At 39.2% G+C, this 21,920-nt stretch overlaps 1 non-coding gene across 1 annotated transcript; it reads left to right on the top strand.

Moving 5' to 3' along the window:
• Positions 1–6,123: 6,123 nt before the first annotated feature.
• On the top strand, positions 6,124–6,229 carry LOC149496149 (small nucleolar RNA R71). Its single transcript, XR_016321052.1, has one exon. It is a non-coding gene; the product is annotated as a small nucleolar RNA R71 (small nucleolar RNA).
• The last annotated feature ends 15,691 nt before the right edge of the window (positions 6,230–21,920 follow it).

Below are 21,920 nucleotides of genomic sequence, written 5' to 3'. Positions count from 1 at the left end.
CCTCCTACACTATCATAGATTGGCCTAGCCGAGTTCCAAACCTGTAAATATCTAGCAATTCGGGTCACAAAACACCCCATCATTATAGCCCCTTTGTCGGCTCTAGCCACCCTCGCAAATTTCTAGCAGAGCCAATATTCAACATTCAATAAAACCCCATTTTCAATAGCCCACAGAAAATACAATTCATTCAAACTTAACACTCCGTCACTCTCACTCCTTCCAAATATAGTATTTGACAGAAATTTATGAATGTATCGCAAGGAGGGTTTTTTTAATTTGGATGCCTTCGAATATCTAGGATTATAATTTACTTCACCTGTAAATTTGAACCATGTATTGCGTGCATTAAAATCACTAGGTACTTGTATCTAACTATTTTATGTGGGAAATCCGAAAATTTGGCTAATCTCATTCACTGACAGTTCAAAATCTGGACTAAGAAGCCTAATGCGAATCTTGCTCGGGGGAGAGGTAGGCAAAAACCGGATAAAAGAGGAATAAGAACTTAGAAATTCGAGAGTTAATGGTGCATATACTAAGTCCTTCATATCAAGAAATTCCCCCCACCCTATCCGTCTAAGAGGTTCTAACACAATATCTCTAAGACCCACTTATGCTAAAGCAGCCTCATCAATGAATCGATTTGGTAAAATAGGCCGAAGGGTTAGTTTTGTGTACCTTTCTTGTTGCTCGGATGAGGCAAACTCGAATGGAAGTGCAGGTGGTGAAGGAGGTTGAGGAGCCGTGGAGGATCGCGTAGTTGAGCATTTTCGAGCAGCAACGGACGATGCGGGTCTACTGCGTTTGTATCTAGGAGGCATGGTTGGAGTTGATTATATGAAAATTTTGTGTGGAGAGTGTTTGATTTGAGAGAAAAAGGAGAAGAAGAGAGAAAATTTGAGAGAGAAGGGGTGACGGCTAGGGCGTGCGAGATGGGAATTGAGGTGGTTGAAGGCGTGCTCTTTGAATAGGGGCACCAATTAATGCATGGGTCTGATCGTGGCACGGCCGTGCTTCGAAGCACGGCCTGGGTGTGCTTTCTTCTGACCTGCAAAACAAAAGAGAAGGCGTACCTGGCACGGGCGTGCTTCTCTCTGACCTTTGGGCTGAAAATTTTCGCGCAGTTAGCACGGGCGTGCTACGGGGCACGGCTAGGGCGTGCTCTTCTCTGACTCTCAAATTGAAAAATTGCCTGTGGACAGCACGGGTGTGCTTTTCCCTGACCTTTCAAGTGAATTTTTCCCTTTTCTATGGCACGGGCGTGTTGAGGGGCACGCCTGGGGCGTGCTCGCTTTTGCCTCCCAAGTGTCACCACCTTTGAAAATGTACGGGTGTGTTGCGAGTCATGCCTGGGCGTGCTGGATCCTCACCCCATGGCATGGGCGTGCTAGGGGGCACGGCCAGGGCGTGCTCGCTTCTGGATTTTCACTTTTTCCTACAAAAAACTCTAACTAAAACAAAAGAACAATTATGGAGAAAATTTGGGAATTTTGCAAATAATAAAACAGAAAATAAAAGAATTAAATGGAACGAAAATGTAACAAGAAAATTATATGGGTTGTCTCCCACAAGCACTTTTGTTTAACGTCGTTAAGTTCGACGCACTTAACCTAGTTTAGGCTAAACGAGACCAATTGTGCTCTTGATGGGCTCAAAGTTGTTACTGTGATAATTTCTCAAACGTTGAGCATTTACCTTGAAACTTCGATTTGACTTACCATCCACTATTTCAATTGCTCCATGAGGATAGATTTCCTTGATCGTGAATGGTCCGGACCATCTAGAGCGCAACTTACCAGGGAATAACCGGAGCCTAAAGTTATAGAGCAACACCTGCTGGCCTACCTTTAGATCCCTCATGATAATGCGCTTATCATGCCATTGTTTAGTGCGATCTTTGTATATTTTGGCACTTTCATAAGCATGGAGGCGCATTTCATCCATCATGTTTAGCTGTAGCAATCGCTTTTGACCAACTTCCTTTGCATTAAAGTTAAGAAATTGAATGGCCCAAAACGCCTTATGTTCTAACTCGACAGGAAGATGACAAGCCTTACCGTACACCATGCGATATGGAGACATACCTATAGGTGTCTTGAACGCCGTTCTGTAGGCCTATAGAGCATCGTCTAGCTTTTTGGACCAATCCTTCCTTGATTGTCCAACAGTGGTTTCTAGGATCTTTTTGATTTCTCTGTTAGTGACCTCTACTTGTCCACTTGTTTGAGGATGATAGGGAGTACCTACACGATGAGTAACACCATATTTTGCGAGAAGGGAGTCTAAATATCTATTGCAAAAGTGCTTACCTCCGTCCGTGATTATTGCCCTGGGAGTGCCATGCCTTGTAAAAATATTTTTCTTGATGAAGTTCATCACACTTTTGGCATCATTATTTGGAAGAGCAACAGCCTCTGCCCACTTTGACACATAATCCACCGCCACTAGAATGTATTGATTGGAGTATGATGGTGGAAAAGGTCCCATGAAGTCCAGACCCCATACATCGAAGATTCAACTTCAAGGATGCTGTTTAAGGGCATCTCATGTCTCTTCGAAATGTTACCTAACCTTTGACAATGATCACAAAGACGAACATAGTTAAAAGCATCTTTAAATAGATTAGGCCAATACAACCCACTTTCTAATATACGCGCAGCTGTCTTGTTTGCTCCAAAGTGACCTCCACATTCCATTGAATGGCAGAATTTAAGGACACTTTCAATTTCAGTTTCCGGTATACATCTCCTAAATAGCTGATCACTGCAATACTTGAACAAAAAGGGCTCCTCCCAATAGTAGAATTTGATATCATGAAAAAACTTTTTCCTTTGTTGGTAAGAAAAATTGGGAGGGGAATTTTGCAAACAAGATAATTAACTATGTCAGCGTACCAGGGGGTTCGAGCATTTGCCACTAGAAGAAGTTGCTCATGGGGAAAGCTTTCATTGATTTGTAGCTCGCTTGTATCTTCTTCCCCCAATTCAAGTCTGGAGAGATGGTCAGCAACGAGGTTCTCGGTCCCCTTTTTGTCGCGAATTTCAAGGTCAAATTCTTGTAATAGAAGTACCCAACGAATGAGTCTCGGCTTTGCATCTTTCTTTTCTAGTAAGTATTTGATGGCTGAGTGATCTATGTAGACTATTGTTTTAGCTCCAATTAGATATGCCCTGAATTTGTCAAAAGCAAAAACAATAGCTAACAATTCTTTTTCAGTAGTTGCATAATTTAATTGCGCATCATTCAATGTGCGACTGGCATAATAAATAACATGCAACTTCTTGTCTTTTCTTTGTCCAAGAACAGCTCCTACAGCATGATCACTAGCATCACACATGAGTTCAAAGGGTAAAGTCCAATCTGGTGTAGTGATGATAGGGGTTGAGATTAACTCCTTCTTCAACCTGTTGAAAGCATCTAAACACACTTTGTCAAAATTAAAAGGAACATCTTTAACTAATAAATTGCAAAGAGGTTTAGTGATTTTTGAGAAGTCTTTTATGAATCTCCTGTAAAACCCTGCATGCCCAAGAAAACTTCTTATACCTTTCACTGTGTTAGGAGGAGGTAGTTTTTCAATTACCTCAATTTTTGCCTTGTCTACTTCAATCCCTTTTTGAGAGATTTTATGCCCTAAGACAATACCTTCACTAACCATGAAGTGACATTTTTCCCAATTTAACACAAGGTTAGTGTCTTCACATCGTTGCATTACTAAAGATAAATTATGAAGGCATGCATCGAAAGAAGAACCAAACACAGAAAAGTCATCCATGAATATTTCAATAAATTTTTCCACCATATCAAAAAAAATGGACATCATGCACCTTTGGAAGGTTGCAGGGGCATTGCATAGCCCAAAAGGCATTCTCCTGTAGGCAAAAGTACCATAAGGACAAGTGAAAGTAGTTTTCTCTTGGTCTTCAGGAGCTATAGGTATTTGAAAGTATCCTGAATAGTCATCTAAGAAACAATAAAAAGGATAACCTGCAAGTCTTTCAAGCATTTGATCAATAAAGGGTAGGGGAAAATGGTCCTTTCGTGTTGCTTTATTTAGTTTTCTGTAATCTATGCACACACGCCAACCTGTGACTATTCTTGTGGGAATTAATTCATTGTTTTCATTAGAGATAACAGTCATACCTCCCTTCTTTGGAACAACTTGGACAGGACTTACCCAATTACTGTCAGAAATTGGATAAATGATACCGGCATCCAGAAGTTTAATGATTTCAGCCTTGACTACCTCCTTCATGTTCGGGTTCAATCGCCTTTGATGCTCGATTGAAGGTTTGTAGTCTTCTTCCATCAAGATTTTATGCATGCATACACTTGGGCTTATTCCTTGTAGATCCGAAATAGACCACCCTAGTGCCTTCTTATGCCTTCTTAGAACCTGCAACAACCTTTCCTCTTGATCAAGCCTCAAATGAGAAGAAATAATAACGGGGAAAGAATGGTCCTCACCTAAGAATGCATGTTTCAAATGAGGTGGAAGTTGTTTCAGTTCTAGTTTAGGTGGTTCTTTTTCTTTTTCATTCAAGATGCTTTATTCATTAGTGTTACTTTCGACATGCAAAGTGTTTTCCACACATTCATCAACAACATCAATTCGAAAGCAGTCTCCATAGTCCATAGGAAGTTTACAAGATTTAAGTACATCAAAGACAATCTCTTCCTGTCCAACTCTTAAAGTCAACTTACCCTCATAGACATCAATCAATGCTCTTGCAGTTGCAAGAAAAGGTCTTCCAAGGATTAGAGATCCTTCCCTGTCTTCATCAATGTCAAGAATAACAAAATCAACAGGAAAGATGAATGTACCTACCTTTACAAGCACATCTTCTACAATCCCTCTAGGATATTTAATTGAACGATCCGCCAATTGCAAAGACATCCTTGTTGGTTTGAGCTCTCCCATACCTAGCATCTTAAAAACTTCATAAGACATAAGATTAATGTTAGCACCTAAATCTGCCAAAGCCTTTTCAAAGTCAAGATTACCAATGTTACAAGGGATAGAAAAACTTCCTAGATCTTTTAACTTTGGAGGTAATTTGTTTTGGATAATTGCACTGCACTCCTCAGTTAACATTACCGTTCCTTGATCATCAATTTTTTGTTTCTTGCTCAGGATATCTTTTATGAATTTAGCATAGTTAGGCATTTGAGCAAGAGCTTCAGCAAAAGGAATATTGATTTGAAGCTTCTTAAACACATCCAGAAACTTGAGGAAGCTCTTGTCATCTTGTGCTTTCTTTAATCTTTGTGGAAAGGGAACAGGGGGAACATAGGGTTTTACCTTTTCCTGTTCTTCTAGGTCAATGATAGGCACCTTTGGTTGTTCTTTTTCTTCCTTTTCTTTCCTTGGTGGTTCATCTAATTGTTTGCCACTTCTCAAGGTGATAGCCTGCACTTGTTCTTTTAGATTCTTTTCAGTATTGCTAGGTAACGTACCTTGAGGTCGAGACGCCATCATGTTTGCAAACTGCCCTAGCTGAATCTCCAAATTTCTTATTGTAGCCTGCTGGATTTTATGGTTCTCTCTGGTTTCGTTCATGAACTCCATGTGTGATTTAGAAAGAGCAGTGAGGAGGTCATCATGGGATTTCTTTTTTGGAGGGTGGAAACCTGGTGGTGTGTTCAAGGCATTGTTAGGATTACCATAGGATAGATTGGGATGATTCCTTAACCTGTTATCATATGAATTTGAATAAGGGTAATTCTTTCTTCCTTGATTCATCACATAGTTCACTTGCTCCAAAATTTGTGGATTTAAAGAGTCCATGATGCATTCTCCAATTCCATGTTGTCCATTGCACCTATCACAAACTTGCATAACAGAATTCACAGGATTAGTAGTTAACATGTCCAATTTTCTTACCATGTTATCTACCTTGGCATTAAGTGCTGTAATGGAGTCTATTTCATAGACTCCTACGGTTCTTCTTCTTTCGGAGTTGTTTTGGTAATGGCTGTTGCTTGCCATCTGTTCTATCAACTCATATGCTTCATCAATTCCTTTCTTTTCAAAGGATCCACCTGCAGCTACATCTAGAGTAATTTTGATGTTAGGGGATAATGCATTATAGAAAGTTTGTACCTGTAGCCACTTGGGCAAACTGTGATGTGGGCACTTTCTTAACAAGTCCTTGAATCTTTCCCAAGCTTCATACAGGCTCTCTTGATCATGATGAGCAAATGTCATTATCTCATTGCGCAACTTGGTGGTTTTTGAGGACGGAAAGAATTTAGCTAGAAACTTTTGAGCTAATTCATCCCATGTTGTGAAGCTCCCAGCGGGACACGATTGTAACCAAGACCTTGCTTTATCCCTAAGAGTGAAAGGGAAAAGTCTCAGCTTGATTACATCTTCAGAAACACCATTTTGTTTGAATGTGTCACAAATTTCCAGAAAATTGGTGATGTGAGCATTAGGATCTTCACTAGGCAAACCCCCATATTGGATCGAGGTAGAGAGCATTTGGATAATTGCGGGTTTAATCTCGAAATTATTAGCTTCTACCCTAGGTCTTGTAATACTTGAGGTTGTCCCATTCAGATTAGGTGTTGTGTAATCCCTTAAAGTACGGACTGGATGTTGAAGTGGTGGTCCGACTATGTTCTCGTTTCTGTTTTCATTTTCGTCGGCCATGTCTGCTTGTTGTTCGAGTTTTATTTCTCGTGCTTTTCTTGCAGTGTTGCGCCTACGAAGAGTTCTTTCAATTTCCGGATCAAAGATTAGAGGTTCAGTCTTCCTTGATCTTCTTTGCATAAAACACCTGGAATAGTTCTTAAAAAAAAATTAAATAAAAATAAAAACAAAAGAGTGTCTAAATTAATAATAGGGTAATTCGTATTGATATTGATACGCCAATCCCCGGCAACGACGCCAAAAACTTGAACGGTGATTTTCGCAAGTGCACGAAATCGCAACAAGTAATATAGAGTAAGAGAGTATCGTATCCACAGGGATTGTATATCAATTACCAAAATTATGTTAACCTATTATTATTTAAACGATAATAAGAGAGAATTGCTATAAGGAAAATTGATTTGAAAGTAAAAACAGAAAGAGATCAAGCACAAAATTTAGGTGAAAAGAAATCAGGGAATTAAACTACTAGGGAATTTGATTTCACTTAATTCTATCCAGCTTATTCTATTAGTTCATTAATCAATTTTAATTGTTCAAGTAGGAGAAAACAACCCTAGAGTCACTAACAAGCTCTCCCGATGTATTGTTAGCTATTCTAATCTAGTATAATTACCTATCTTCCAATAGTGAAATCAAAAATAAATTAGATCCTTAGGTTTTGTGGTTTTTTTGTGAGTTCACAACCTAATAATTATTAACTTATGAAAACCCCCCTTGAGTCAAACCTTATAGCTTCCGCGTCAAGTTATTATTCTCAAGTAAATTATTATCTTTTTCATATCAATAACCCTTCTTCCGATAGCGATTATTGAAATAACTCAATCCAAGGGAAATTTTCTGCCTAGAAGCTTTAAGCACAATAATAATTTATAATGAGAACAAAGAAAAATAAATCTAATATTATAAACTGGAATCGAATTAAGTTACATCAAATCCCTAGTATAAGAGTTTAGCTGGACATAGTAATTAAATAAAACTCAGTCATACTTGAATCAATCATCATACTTAAAGACAATAATGAAAAGAAAGACAAGATGAAGAGTTTAGAAATAAAAACTGAATCATAGCTATGTTGATGGCTTCCTTGAATCTTGGCACAAATCTTGGATGCTTGAAGTCTTTGAGAGAGAGAGAATTATGTAGAGAATTGCACAAAAAACGAGATCCCTAGCACTGAGAAGTTCCCCTCTTTATATAGAGCTCCTGAAGGTAAGTCTAACTCCTTTTAGGAAATAGAATCCTTATTTAGTGCAAAATCTTCTATAGGAGATCATGACTGTTTAGGCTTTTGATTTCTTCTTAATTAGGACTCCTTTCTCTCCCAAAATAAGTCTAGGTCTTGTTTAATATGTTTAGGAAACTCTACGAGGTGGGCCCATGTGAGGAAAAGATGGATTTACGTATTTAGTTCACGCTAGTTCTGTCTACGTAGCACGGGCGTGCCATTGTGCACGGGCTGGGTGTGCTTAAGTCTGGAAGTTTGGCTAGTGAAGCACGGGGTGTGCTAGGCAAGCACACCCTGATGAATCCTTGAGGCATGGGTGTGCCACTTAGCACAGGCAGGGCGTGCTTGCTTCTGCCACTCCTGCCTGGAATTGTCATGGGCTTGCTAGGCTTGACACGCCCTAATCCTATTTTGGCACTGCCGTGCCTTTTGGCACCGCCCTGGCCATGTTCTCTTCTGTCTCTCCCTTGATTTCCTTAGCTTCTAGCACGGTTGTGCCTTCTAGCACGGCCTGGGTGTGCTAGAGGCTGAGTGTCTTGCCTTGTAAAGTTCTTTTCTGTGCCAAATTCCTACAATTTTCTCTTAGATCAAGCGGGTTAAGAATCAAGGAAGCTTTAAACAAAATTATACTAGAATTGAATTAAAATCAAATTAAAGAAATGAAACTTACTAAAATTCTAATAAAAATTATATTAAAAACACTATAAAATTAACACCTATCACGCTCCATGTGGAAAAATTTCTTTTATTGTGAATGGCCCAAACCACCTAGAGCACAATTTTCCTGGAAAAAGACATAGCCTAGAGTTATAGAGCAATACCTGTTGGCCGACTTTCGAATTTTTCACAATGATGTGCTTATCATGCCATTGTTTAGTATGATCTTTATAGATTTTAGGATTCTCATAAGCATGGAGCCTCATTTCATCCATCATATTCAGTTGAAGCAACCTCTTTTTACCTACCTTATTGGTATTGAAATTGAGAAACTTGATTGCCCAATATGCTTTGTGTTCTAACTCAACAGGTAGATGACATGCCTTACCATAGACCATTCGATACGGAGACATACCAATTAGTGCTTAAATGTAGTTCTATACACCCAAAGTGCATCATCGAGCTTCTTAGACCAGTCCTTCCTTGATTGTCCAACTGTATTTTTTTGAAATTTTCTTGATTTCCCTATTTTTGACCTATACTTGTCCACTAGTTTGTGGATGGTATAAGGTACCTACACAATGAGTAATACCATATTTTGAAAGAAGGGAATCTAGGTACTTATTGCAAAAATGCTTACCTCCGTCCATGATTATTGCTCGAAGAGTACCATGACGTGTGAAAATATATTTCTTTATAAATTTCATCAAGCTCTTGGCATCATTGTTGGGAAGAGCAACTGCCCCCGCCCATTTGGAGACATAATCCACCGCCACTAAAATGTATTGATTGGAATAAGAAGATGGAAAGGGCCCTATGAAATCCAAACCCCAAATAGAAAAAATCTCCACTTCAAGGATGTTGTTCAATGGCATCTTATGTCTCTTGGAGATATTCCCTAACCTTTGACAACGATCACAAAGACGAATAAAGTTAAAAGCATATTTAAATAAGTTACGCCAATACAAACTGCTTTCTAAACCACGTGTTGCCGTCTTGCTCGCTCCAAAATGTCCTTCGCATTCCATTGAATGACAAAAATGAAGAACACTTTCCATCTCTTCTTTCGGTACACATCATCTAAAGAGTTGGTCACCATAATACTTTGAAAAAAAAAAGGGCTCCCAATAATAATATTTAAGAGCATGAAAGAATTTTTTCTTTTGTTGATAAGAAAGATTGGGAGGAGTAATTTTATAGGTAAGATAGTTAACTATATCGACATATCATGGAGATTGCATATTGGTTAGAAGAAGGAGATGTTCATAGAGGAAGTCTTTATTGATTTGCAACTCCTCTTGCTTATCTTCCCCTAACTCAAGTGTAACACTCGCCGCCCAATCCCGAAAGACTCGACGGTCGATGCCACATTCGGTGCTGGAGGCACCGTCCTAACCTACATATAAATCATACAACCATATTATGAATTAGAAGTGACTTAGGATTCACAAGTTTAGCAAGTAATAATATTTTGTTTTGAAAATGATTTGGGGGAGTCCGACAGAAAAACTGCAAGAGTTTCCCCTAAAAATAGAAGTTGCCAAACATATGAATCCAAGACACTCCCAAATTCAAACTCCAAACCCCATCAAACTCCAATAACAACACAATAGCACTTCTATAATTTCATAATTACATAATTCCTCAATAACATTTTAATATTCATCACTTAAATACATTCATTATATACATATATCAAGTCTTAATGAACTAATCATATCAACTGACTTCAAATATTTCATATTCAATCATTTAATAAATCTTATTCTTATCTCCAAATATATACACCAAAATAATTTATAATTACATACTTCAATTATATTTCAAATAACATAATCTCTGAAAATGTAACAATTATACATGCCATCATTCTTCATTATATAAATCTCAATCGACTACCACCAAATTAGTCACTTCTGCTCTTCAAATCTTCAAGTAGCAACCACGATCTCCAACCTACGCGTGATAAAAATCGACGCGCTGAGTATAAAACTCAGTGGTGCTCATAATTCACATACTTACCAAAGTTGCGATGGCAACTTACTTAAAAACAACTTTCATAAAATCATTTCCAATCATAAAATCATTAAATTTCAACATACATTTCCATTTATAGCAAAAGAAATATCAAATCCACTATTAATTAATAACATAAATAATTTAATTCTTTCAAATCATAAATTCATTACTTGAACATTTATTATACCAATACATATACCATTTATTTTTAAAACCATATATTGAAATATCATACTTTGAAAATTCATTGATAACATAATCATTAATTTCCAAAGTAAGGTTTACTAAAATAATATGATCTCATTCGTTTAATTGTCTTACAAATATTTTCCATAGGGCTCGCATACACTTATGAGAAAGAGAAGCAGATAGGTTTTCATAATGGCCTTAGGTCGCCAATCTTTTCATAATGGCCTTAGGTCGTCATCGTATTCATAACATATAGAGCGCGTCCGCCCTAACATAAGACACCCACGTGCCTAGCATATGATCATAGCTTCTTATCATAATGGCATCAAATGCCGAGCATGCTCATCATACATAATAAAATCAAATCACGCATCAAATTCACACTAAGTATAGGAGAGCCCAAAATCCTTGTTTTAATTTTTAATTCATAACACTTATCATAAAACTTGTCTTATTCATTAGTCTTCTTAAATTCATAATATAAGCTTACTTTAGAACGTAGTAGTTCATGAAAATTTCATACTTACACATAATTACTTAACATAGAAAATATCTTATCATATGAAATCATACTTGTAAGCTTACTTTAGAACTTAAGTGACTCATGAAAACTTCATATTTAAACATAATTACTTAATATAGGAACTTTCTCATAAATTCTTTTTCTTTTCAAACTTTCTTAAAGTCACAATGAAATTTATTATAAGAAATTTCTTATCATATAAAATCATACTTTCCTTATTCAAACTTCAAATCACATACACCTTAAATACCCTTTTTTTTTTAAAAAAAAAACTCTAAACATATGAAAGTTATCAAATCAAAATAGTCATACATATTTCACATATATAAAATAATTAAGCAAGCATTATTAACCAAGGGGAGGAATTTCCTTCTCCAATCAAGCATGCTAACATAACTCTTATGCACAAAAGTATCCATTTCAACCCTCATCATGCATTATCTAAATCAATTTCACACCTTTCCAAACATATCCACCACATCACTTCTCAAACTTATGTCTTATTTTTGTCAAATAAATCTTAAAGGATACAAAGAATCAAGAGAACTTCATCACACATGATTCATACCTACATTTATCCAAATAAACCTATGATTCAAGACATAGAAAATTTCCAGCAGTAAAATAACCTTGACCTTTGCTGGGTTTTTAAGACATAACTTGAATTATATGTCTCCAAATTGAATGAAATTAGATTCATTAGAAAGATAAGACAAAATTCTACAAATGTTATGAAGGGACCATAGCCCAGATCAATCTGTAAGGTAGCAAACAAAAGCTAGGAACACAGACCAACAGTCCAGACCTGATTCAGCAGAACCAAGTCCAATGTTTATTGAATTCCTCCTTAACCAACCACTCAAATTAAATCAATCCAAAACCAGAGAAGTCTCAAGACATAGTGCAACAACTCTCATGAAGAACTTAGAACATAATATTATCATTATAGTGGTCAAAATGGGCACTCAAGTCAGTGATGCATGTAGCCCGTCATAACAGAGTCAGTTTAGGTGTTTTAGCCATAAGTTGAGCTATATATATCCAAATTGGACACAAGAGGATGGGTTGGAAAGCTAAGAAGTAGACCTACAACTTTGATGAAGGACTCAGACACCAATGGAAAATGAAAAGGATCGAAAAACAGGCCGTAATCACACCCAATAACACTTTTTCCTCATTTCAGCTTACTTATATCATATACAAGGTAGAGATTTCTACCACATACCAAATACTCATCAAATATCATCTTAAGATTATAAATCCACAAAGAATAACAAGAAAACTTAGGGCTTTATTCATCAATAGGTTCTGCCACTCTTGGAGAATGAAGAAGAAATTGTTTTCCTTATCAATTCAACATATAAGCATGCTTAGAAATCTCCCAAGAACACATTTATACCACCAAAATTTAATAATCAAATTATTTCATATAAAATTCCCAATTTTCACAAAATAGTATAAACTTCACAAAATCAAAAATTTAAACAAGATAAGAGTGTTTATGAACACTAACCTTAACATAAGCTCTAACAAGCTTAAATCAAACTCTTGAAGCCTTAGTTTGCCTTCTCTTTGGTAGAAGGTTCTCCACCCTTTGGGTTAAGTAGTAACTCTCCAAATTACTTGAAATTATTCACCAAAAATCATTTCTCAAGCTTTAATCTCAAGGATTAATTACTTAAATCAAGTTTAATGGTGTAAATTTGGTGAGTTTACCATGTAGAAATTGAAGGAAAAACAAAGAGGAGAAAGGAGAGGAGTTCACGTTGATGAGATGAAGAAGAAGAGAAAAGGGTTGCTTAAATAATTGAGCAACAAGGGCATTTTAGTCTTTTCTCAACATTGGATGGCTAGGATTGAGTCAATGTAATCTAATGGCTACAAATATTCTCCAAATTAAATTCTTTCAAAATATTATGTAACACAACAAAATTCTCAAATTTACTCCATAAAAATAATTTCTCTAATTTCCTTAATTAATATAACACCATCTCAAATTTACTCCATAAAAATAATTTTTCTAATTTCTTTAATTAATATAACACCATAATTCACTATTCACTAATTCTCTAATTTCTCCAAAAATATTTCTTACTTACTTTCTACCCATAAAAACCATGCATACATGCTCCAAAAATGTTAAATAAAATATAAAACATAAATAGTAATTTTTCCGGACCAAAATAATACTTATTCCTGGGCTGATGGTACTATTCACAGACCGGTGGTACTATTCACAGACCGGTAAAACTATTATTTTAGATACAGAAAAATCAGGGCGTTACATCAAGCCTTGGCAAGTGATCATCTACCAGGTTCTCGGTTCCCTTTTTATCACGAATCTACAAATCAAATTCCTGCAAAAGAAGAACTCAACGAATTAGTCTAGGCTTTGCATCTTTCTTTTCTAACAAATACTTAATAGCGGAGTGATCAGTATAGACTATTGTTTTAGCTCCAATCAAATATGCTTCAAATTTATCCAAAGCAAAAACAATAGCAAGAAGCTCCTTTTCAGTGGTGGTGTGAACCCCTCCCCCAAAAACACATAGGCATGTAATGCATATGATGAATGAGAAGAAATGCACGTGATGTGTGAGTCGCCACCTTGTTTAATTATTTTAGGGTAAACTAGGAAAAAACCCTAAGTGACTCCAATTTTAATTAACCTAGTTACTAGATTAATTACCCAATGTCTAAGGCATGGTCTTCGAACCTGAGGTGGATCCCGAGACTATGTCATGCTGATGAAACTAACCAAAAAATGAATGCTTTGCAAGATGATTGGACCAATGGAATGTTTAAGTGAGTTTGAATGATTGCGACTTGCCGCTCGGGGTTAAATCCCGAACGTGCCTACGTACTTCCGTTTGAATGGAAGATCAAAGTCAACGTAGTTCGATAGGCCTCTTCTAGAGGGCTTTAGATGGGATGCTTTATGCATGAGTGTGTGTATGCTTTGTGCATTTTTGTTTAGGCATTTTGCCAAAGAATTGATTGTTTCAGGCACTTGGTGCCAAAATGTTGATTTGAGGCTTTTTGCCAAAAGAAAGGATTTGGGCTTATTCTTGCCAAAAGATAAGTTGGGCTTATTTGCTTGCCAAAGATTAATTGGGCTTATTATTGCCAAAAGATTGATTGTTTAGGCGATTGTCGCCAAAATTGAATGATTTAAGGCTTTTTAGCCAAAATAAATTGATTTAGGCAATTGTTGCCAAAGGTTGATTCAAGGCTTTTAGCAAATAGAAATTGATTTAAGCGATTTGTCGCTATAAAAGAGATTAATTTTCACTTATAAGCAATTTATTTGCTTAAAGTGATTATTTAAAGGCTTTTTATCCAAATTATTGATTTAAGCGATTTGTCGCTATAAAAGATCAACTTTTCACTTACAAGCAATTTGTTTGCCTAAAGTGATTAATTAAATTGAAATATAGGCAATTTATTGCCATAAAAAAAACGTGTTTAAGTAGGACCTTTTAGTCACAATCATTGATTAACTGGACTTAGGCCAAGAACTGTTTGAAATAAAGGCAATTTCACCATAGTTATTGATTAACTAGGCTTCTTTAGCCAATAATGTCAGATTTAAGTTTTAATACCACGATTATTAATTAATCGGGCATTTAAGCTTAATCTTTATTTGATTGAGGCAATTTATTTGCCTAGTGGATGATATGGATGCATTCATGCAGTTATAGAGTTAAGAGGAGTAGAAAAGAAGCATGCATGAAGTGCTAAAATTAAATAAGCGTAGTCTAGTTTATGTACCTGATTTAATCTCCGACCGCTTCTTAACTCCAGGTTAAGCTCCTCGTTAAGGGAAATATTAATTAAAATGGAATTTTAATGTCCACTTAGTAAAGCAAGAAAAAAAAATGAAAGCAGAATAACATAAAATAAAATAAAATAAAGAATGCAGAAAGCGATAAAAGAATCGCAAAGAGCGTAAAGGGAGAAGAGAGGTCCGTCAACACAGACTGTGTCTAAAATGGAGCCCCGGGGCCTCTTTTTATAGAAAAAAAACGCACCCCGGGCTGGGCGGGCATGTCCGCCCAGGTTGGGCGGGCGTGCCCGCCTTTGCAGGGCGGGTGCGCTCGTCCTTGAGGGTGGGCATGCCCACCCCCGCGGGCGGACATGCGTGCCTTTTTTTCTTTCCGGAGGCTTTTCCGGGAGTCCCGGACTTCCAAAAAATATTCCGAGACCAGTTTCGTGATCTTCGTAATTTTTCGGACATTTCAAGTACCATATTGGCACACTTCCGGTGAACTTTTTGAATGACCTCTGGTCCGACCGGGCTGTTTGCAGTCCGAAAGAATTGGCTCTTTGAGCCTCAAAATTTAGGTATTCACAGTTGCCCCCCACCGGCAGCCATAAAAGATGTTTTATGGGCGCTGGTGGTTGTCTGAAAACTAAATTTTGTAGGCGAATGTTAGACGCGTCAAAAGGACCCGCCTCTTGGCTATTTGCTTATAAATAGCTCAAAAACTCATTATTTCATTTATTCTCCACTCTCCAAATCAAAAGAGCTCTCTCAAATTCTCTCAACTTTCTCATCATGGCTTCCCCAAGCTATAGCAGCGGTGAGGACCTCCTGGAGTCTCTGGGAATTTCTGTGGACGATGTCAATCTTGCGGCGGACGCTGACAATCGTCCACAGAAATTCCATGACCGGCGTCTTTGCCCAGGTAAGCTCCCTTCGCTTCTGTACTTTTGGGCCTTAGGCCAAGTGTGAATTTTTTGGGCCTTAGGCCAAATTATGATTTTTCGGGCCTTAGGCCAAATCGTGATTTTTTTTTTTTTTTGGGCCTTAGGCCAAATCGTGATTTTTTGGGCCTTAGGCCAAATTGTGATTTCTTGGGCCTTAGGCCAAATCGTGATTTTTTGGGCCTTAGGCCGAATTGTGATTTCTTGGGCCTTAGGCCGAATCGTGATTTTTGGGCCTTAGGCCGAATCGTGATTTTTGGGCCTTAGGCCGAATCGTGATTTTTGGGCCTTAGGCCAAATCGTGATTTTTGGGCCTTAGGCCAAATTGTGATTTTTGGGCCTTAGGCCAAATCGTGATTTTTGGGCCTTAGGCCAAATCGTGATTTCTTGGGCCTTAGGCCGAATCGTGATTTTTGGGCCTTAGGCCAAATCGTGATTTCTTGGGCCTTAGGCCAAATCGTGATTTTTGGGCCTTAGGCCAAATTGTGATTTTTTTTTTTTTAATAAAAACAGGAAAGATAAATAAATAAGAAACATGAATCCCTTTTACAATCATAGCATGCATAGCTGGACTAGGAGTCTCTCCAAAGTTGAAAAGATCAATTTGGGGAGGTACGGAATTTCTCCTGTTATCACTCTTAGGGGCGTAGTAGTTGACTGGGACTTTGTGCGAGCCTGTATTAGATTTTGGGATCTTGAGGCTCACGTTTTTCGGTTTGGGGCTATGATGGAGGAAATGTGCCCTCTTTTTGAGGAAGTTTGTGCGATTATAGGGTGTGATCCCAATGCTCCCTTGGTTAGGCACGAGGTGAAAGTTGGGTATGTTAAGTCATTTGAGAACTTGTTTCGGTTTAGCCGGCCACAGGCTAGGGCTATGATTGTGGATGATCAGAAGGCGATTCTGCTGCCCCTGATTGATGAATTTTCAGAGACTTGCTTGGACGACCCTAACCGGATGAGGCTGAGGATGCGGGCCCTGGTTTTCTGCTTATTGGCTGGTTTCTTATTCAATCGGGACCCGGGTTTTGGAGACTTGCGGCTTTGCCCTATGGTTTGGCAAATGGAGGATATGGGTTGCATTGGCAGTATTGTGCTGGCTGAGACCATTAGAAGTCTTGACAGAGCCGCTTTAGGGTTCGACGATTGGACCGTTTCTCCCATTATTTTGCAGGTATTTCTCCCTATCATCTTTCCTCATTCTTCTTCTTCCTCTTTTTTCTTATAATGGAAAAGATCCATTATTCAGGTTTGGTTGAGGGATCACCTTCAAGTAGTGGCTGCTCCAACCTCCCTTCCCTACAATCCTTCTCAATATCGCATGCGGAAAATCTTGCTCTCCCACCCTTCTACTGAAACATGGACTTCATGGCTGGTTGAATTGGGTCCAAATGAGATACTGTGGTTCGTCCCTTGGTACAATATCAACTGCTTTATTCAGGTCAGCTTTCGCCATTCTCGGGTTTATCTCCTAGGCCTCACACACTGTACTTGGTACTGCGCTTCGCGCGTTTCGAGGCAGATGGGGATAGATCAGACTGTCCCCATTATGGAAGATATTTCGGCTGATGCTGCCATTACTGCTGGTGTTACCCGAGCTGTCCTTTGTGAACACTCAAATTTTGAGGCTCAAAAGCCTGTTTTCTTCCGGACTGCGAACAGTCCGGCCGGACCGGAGGCCTTTCGGAAAGTTCATCGGAAATATGCCAATATGGTACTTGAAACGTCCGGAAAATTACGAGGATCTCGGAACTGGTCTCGGAATATTTTTTGGAGGTCCGGAACTCCCGGAAAAGCCCCCGGAATAAACCTGCCTGCCCCGGTGGCTCAGCCACCGGAGCCAGCCACCTAGCCGGCGGCCCATCCCGGCGGCTCAGCCGCCGGGAAGGCCGCCGACCCGGCGGCCCAGCCGCCGAAAGACCGGCGCTTGGCTGCGGGAAGGCCGCCGGGCAGGCCGCCGACGAGACCCGGCGGCCCGGCCGCCGAGACCCGGCGGCCCGGCCGCCGGGAGGGCCGCCGATCCGGCGGCTCAGCCGGCGGCCCGGCCGCCGAGACTTGGCGGCCCGGCCGCCGGGCGGGCCGCCGAGCCGGCGGTCCATCCGGCGACCCAGCCACCGGAAACAGTCCGTTTTGCGCCTATAAATACAGGCCTCGGGCCTCCTTTTTTCCTCACTCAGTCTGTGTTGACGGACGCTCCTTCTCCCTCTCTCTCCTTGCGAATTCTTTACTGCTTTTTTGCATTTTAATTTAGCTTTTATTGCTTTCTTTCTTTGTTAAGTGGTCATTAAAATTAAATTAATTAATTTCCCTTAACGAGGAGCTTAACCTGGAGTTAAGAAGTGGCCGTCGACTAAATCAGGTACGCAAAACTAAACTCTGTTTTTTTTAATTTTAGCATTTCATGCATGCTTCTTTTCTACTCCTCTTAAATTCTATAACTGCATAAATGCATTCATACCATTAACTAGGCAAATAAATTGCCTCAATTAAATAAATTTAAGCTAAATGCCCGGTTAATTAATGATCGTGGTATTAAAGTTTAAATTCGACAATATTGGCTAAAAGCCTAGTTAATCAATAACTATGGTGAAATTGCCTTTATTTCGAACAAGTTTTGGCTTAAGTCTAATTAATCAATAATTGTGACTAAAAGGCCCTAATTAAACACTTTTTTTATTATGGCAATAAATTGCCTATATTTCAATTTAATTAATCACTTTAGGCAAACAAATTGCCTATAAGTGAAGATTAACCTTTTTAGCGACAAATCGCTTAAATTAAATTTCTTTGGCTAAAAGCCTTCAAACAATTTTTTTTTGGCAAATAAACTGCCTTAAATCAATCAACTTTGGCGACAATCGCCCAATTAGCATCATTTGGCAAATTAATTGCCTAAACCAATATTTTGGCTTTAAAAGCCTTAAAACAATTCGTTTGGTACAAATGCCTTAAAAATCAATCTTTTGGCAAGAATAAGCCCAAATTAAATTCTTTTGGCTAAAAGCCTCAAAATCAACATTTTGGCACCAAGTGCCTAAATCCTTCAACCTTTTTGGCAAAATGCCTAAACAAAATGCACAAAGCATACACACACTCATGCATAAAGCATCCCATTCAAAGCCCTCCAAAAGAGGCCTATCGAACTACGTTGACTTTGATCTTCCATTCAAACGGAAGTACGTAGGCACGTTCGGGATCTAACCCCGGGCGGCAAGTCGAATCACATAACCTAGTTTCATCAGCATGACATAGTCTCGGGATCCACCTCGGGTTCGAAGACCATGCCTTAGACATTGGGCTAATTAATCTAGTAACTAGGTTAATTAAAATTGGAGTCACTTAGGGTTTTTCCTAGTTTATCCTAAAACAATTAAACAAGGTGGCGACTCATACATTCACGTGCATTTCTTCCTTTAGTCACATGCATTCACATGCCTATGGCATTTTGGGGAGGGGTTCACAGTTTGGCGACTTCACTGGGGAAAATAATGCAATCATTTTGCATAAAGTGGACTACTATTGTTGTGTAAACTAACCTGTCCTTCTTTAGGGCATTATTTTACAATACTTTGTTTTGCAGGGTACCTTAGCACAAATCAAGTATTCTTTCTTTAAGAATACGAGATGAGGAATTTAAACTCAAGTTGTACAAATTGATTAAGACATTTTAATTTGTTGATTTATTTGCACGAATTGAGAATCCTTTTCTCCATTGCATAAAAAATGAATTTCAAATGAATTTCTTCTCTCTCTGTTCAAACTTCTGAGTCTGGATAGCAAGTAGCGCTGATCGGCAGGTCTCCTTGATTATGTCGACGGACAGCCAAAGCGTCCTCCCTGTTGCCGCAAACCATCCCTAATCCTTTTGGGGATGGCCTATGGGCATGCGTACCGTTGGACCCACGCGAAACTCTTTGTTTCACATGTGGTTAGGTATATCCATGCTCAAGGCTCAAGGGTCCCTTTATAAGCCTATTCTCTATTTGTGTCATAGCCTATAGAACCTATCCTTTAGGACTGTATGCACCCAATGATGAAAATCATATCATAAACAGATTATGGTGTGTTGTTGTGCGCATTCATGGCATATCATAAACATTTGGGTAAACACAAAGAGAGCAGAAAACACCTTTTATCTTCAATCATGCACAGTTGGACAAAGAGTCAATCTACCTCATATCACTCCCATGATACACCAAACACTATACCTAATCCAACTACCCTTATCCTTACAGGTGCCCACAATCCGAGTGCCTACTCAAGTGCCAATCACACCTACAGTGCTATCACCAACTTCACCAGCTTCACCAGCTACACCGGTTACACCTACGACTCCTGCAATTTTACCTTCACCAATGGCATCACTGTCTGACATCCAAAACCTCATTGAACAACTGGAGGCTAGAATGGAGGCCAGAATGAATGAGGCATTGGCCGCTCAAAGGGCTGCCCTGATAGCTGAATTGGGGAATGGTAATGGTAACGGAAATGGGGCCTCGGCCGGAGGAAGTGGGCCTGCCGCTTCCAATCAGGGTCCTGCTGCTGCTGAACCTACAAACCCTGCCTTGAACTTGGATGACGTACCCTCCAAAACTGCTTCTGAGCTGGAAGCTCAGAGAATGAGAGAGAAGCTAGAGCTTTTAGAAAGGTCAATCACTGCCCTCAAGACCCATAAGGAAGTGGTGGACATGGACTCCTTGTCTTTGTTCCCTGAAGCCAGATTACCAACTAAGTTCAAAATGCCCAACATGGACAAGTTTGATGGAACCACTTGTCCTAAAACTCACCTGAAGATGTATGTGGGTGCCCTTAACCCATTCGGATTGAGCAGTGAGCTCCTTGCTCAGTTGTTCCAACAATCTCTCACCGGTGCTGCATTGAGATGGTTTGTCAGCTTAGATCGGTCTAAGATGAAGACCTGGGAGGATATCTGTAATGCATTTAATTCCCAGTATCACTACAACATGGAGGTGGATGTTACCCGAAGGGAATTAGAGACTACTAAGCAGAAAAATAATGAACCTTTTTCCTCGTTCCTTACGAGGTGGAGGGCCAAGGCCGCCCAAATGATTAACCGGCCTTCAGAACAAGAACAGGTAGACATAATAATAAAGAATCTGCAACCTGTCTACCAACAACGGTTACAAACCCAGTACTTGCCAACGTTTCAGTCGCTCATTGCTACTGCTACGAAGGTAGAAGACCTGATCCAAATGGGGCAACTGAAAGACGACGCAGGAACCTCTAAGTACAAGAAACCCAGCCAAGCTGGCAAAGTCCACGAAGTGGCAAGCATTACCCCCACTAACCCGTTACGTGTGGGGAACATGAGAAATGGCAGCCAGTCAAGAAGAACATACACTGATCTCGGGATGCCAATCCTTTTGGTTTTCCGAGAAGCTGTCAAAGCAAATTACATCAAGCCTTTGGAAGCAAGGCCCCCACCAAATCCTTTACCAAGGAATTACAAAGCAGATGAATACTGTGAATACCATCAGGGGTACGGGCATAAGACTGAAGCGTGTTGGACACTTAGGAACCGCATACAAGATCTGGTGGACAATGGCTCAATCATCCCGAGAAGTAAACCAAACATTAGTACTAACCCCTTACCAAATCATGGGGTAAATGCTATTATAGATGACCAGGAACTGATCGATCCTTTCGAACTGTTCCTAGAGATGAATAACATATGTGTCCTGGATCTGAACGACCTAAGTGAAGAGGTCGATGCTATTACCAGAAGCGGGAGACAGTATGAGCCACTGGTTTTGGATAAAATCCACAACAAGCCCTACCAGAAGGCAGAGGAGCCAAAAGAGGACCCGGTACTCTTACAATTGAAAAAGACACAAGCTAGGGTATCAATCTGGGAACTGTTGGCAGCATCCTTTCCTCATCGCCAAGCTCTTTGCAAGGCTTTGAGCCAATTACAGACGTCA

Source organism: Jatropha curcas, chromosome 5 (genome assembly GCF_041381405.1).
Source record: "Jatropha curcas cultivar XTBG-Jc1 chromosome 5, XTBG_Jcur_1.0, whole genome shotgun sequence".
Taxonomy (NCBI): domain Eukaryota; kingdom Viridiplantae; phylum Streptophyta; class Magnoliopsida; order Malpighiales; family Euphorbiaceae; genus Jatropha; species Jatropha curcas.
Note: the sequence above shows the minus strand (reverse complement) of the source record. Positions and strands in the feature narration are given on the sequence as shown.